Below are 2,191 nucleotides of genomic sequence, written 5' to 3'. Positions count from 1 at the left end.
GAATTTTCAGGCTCACTATAGTGACCAAGAAGTGCCCACACACACACCCCCAAAAGGGAACAAGCAGCAAAGCCCTTTCTCTCTTGTTGAATTCCAGAGCCAGTGGGCTGGGAAGGAAGCCAGGCATCCCTCCTTCTGCTCTCAAAGGTCTCTGTTTTGGTGTTTTAGAAACTGGATTCCTCAGGCCTCAGCCCAGCTGAGTTGGGAGCTCCCCAAAGCCTCCACTGGCATCTTGATTCCACTGCTTTTCACCTTTTCTGGCAGCTGAGGGAGAGCCCTGAGGCCTGCCTGTCTCCTTTGGGAAGCTCCACCTGACTGCAGCCTCTGTCTCCCAGCCTGAGCCCCTCAATCCCTCTGGTTCTGTACGATTCATTCTCTGACCTTCCCTGGGGAAGGGAGGCAGTGATCTGACCTACCCACCAAATTCAGTAGCCATGGAGCTGGGGGAGGTGTCTATGAGGCCAGGTTGATGGATGGGTGAGAAGAAAGAAAGTATTCCTTCCTGATCTCCTCCTCATCCCTCACCCCACCCTCTGGAATAATGACAATTACATAATCACCTCTGCCTTACTCCTTCCCACAGGGAGAGAGCCAGAAGGGGAGGTATGTGGGCAAACAGCATGCGTAAGAAGAGAGAAAGAGACAAAGGTTCCAGGGGGACAGAAAGCAAGAGAGAGAGAGAGAACCAGGGAGAGATGGAGGGAGAGAGAAAGAGAGAGAAAGGGAGACAAAAAACACCAAGGAGAGATAGAGAGGGGAGGAGAGAGACAGGGAGATGGAGAGAGAGAAAGAGAGATTGAGAGCACCAAGGAGAGATGCAGGAGAGAAAGAGACAGAGAGAGATGGACAGAGAGAGAAAGAGAGACAAGGAACCCCAAGGAGAGATGGAGAGGGGAGGAGAGAGACAGAGAGATGGAGAGAGAGAAAGAGAGATTGAGAGCACCAGTGAGAGATGGGGGGTGACAGAGATGAAGAGAGAGAGAGAGACAGACAGAGAGCACCAGGGAGAGATGGCAAGAGAGAGAGACAGAGAAAGAGATGTAGAGAGAGAGATGGAGAGAAAGAGAGACAGATAGCACCAGGGGGAGATGGGGGAGAAAGAGAGACAGAGAAAGAAGGACAAAGAGCACCAAGGAGAGAGGGAGGGAGTGGAGAGAGACAGAGAGACTGAGAAAGAGAGAGACCAAGAGCACCAGGGAGAGATGGGGTGTTGAGACAGATGAAGAGAGAGAGAGAAGAGAGAGAGACAGAAAGAGGACACAAGGAAGAGATGGAGACTGGGAGAGGTGGGGAGAGGAAAGAGAGATGGAGAGAGAGAGAGAGCACCAGGGAGAGATGGAAAGAAAGGGAGAGACAGAAAGAACCAGGGAGACACAGAGAGAGAAAGAAAGACAAAGTGCCAGAGAGAGAGAAGGGGGGAGAGGAAGGGAGGGAAGGAGGGGAAAGAGAGGGAGGGAGGGAAGAAGGTGGGAAGGGATGGAGGAAATAACTGGGGCCCAGTGAAACAGGGAGAAGGAATCTGAGAAAGACACAGGACACCGTTAGAGGGAGAAGAAGAGAGAGATGGAAAGAGGCACACACAGAGAAAGGAAGAGGTGGATAGCTAGAGAGATGCTCACTCAGAAAGGTGTAAATGCAGATACAGACAGACCCAGAGCCCTGGATAGACTTAGACAAGTGAAAAAAAGAGACTCAGAGGAGAGAGTCAGAGAAGTACAGAGCGTCGGAGGCCCAGAGCTCTTTGGCTCTGCCTAATTTATTGGTTTACAAGCTCTTTGTTCTTAGAGCAGATGGGAGGGTGAGGAAGGGATGAGGAAAAGGATTAATCAATGAAGGAGAACTCGTGAGTCATTCAATAAGATGAACAGCAGTTGCGATTTCTGTGTATTTCCTTGAGCAAAGGCATGTGTCTAAACTACTTAAGATCTTTAACTTATCAGAACTGAAATGGGTGGGAGTGGGTTTCAGGAGAAGCCAAGATGTTTGATTATACTCCACTGCTTCTAGGGAGTGCTATCTCCCTGATCAACCTGTGAAATGCCACTGACCGGTTATGCTCTCAGGGCATAAAGACATGAAGGCAATAAGGAGACTTTTCTCCTTAGAGGCTGCCCATGGCTCCCCATGGGTGTCTTGCACGGGGGAGACCAATTCATCTGGCACTCCAGAAACTCTTTTTCCCACGTCTCCC

The sequence above is a fragment of the Pan troglodytes genome, chromosome 20 (genome assembly GCF_028858775.2).
Source record: "Pan troglodytes isolate AG18354 chromosome 20, NHGRI_mPanTro3-v2.0_pri, whole genome shotgun sequence".
NCBI lineage: Eukaryota > Metazoa > Chordata > Mammalia > Primates > Hominidae > Pan > Pan troglodytes.
This window is presented reverse-complemented; position numbering follows the sequence as displayed.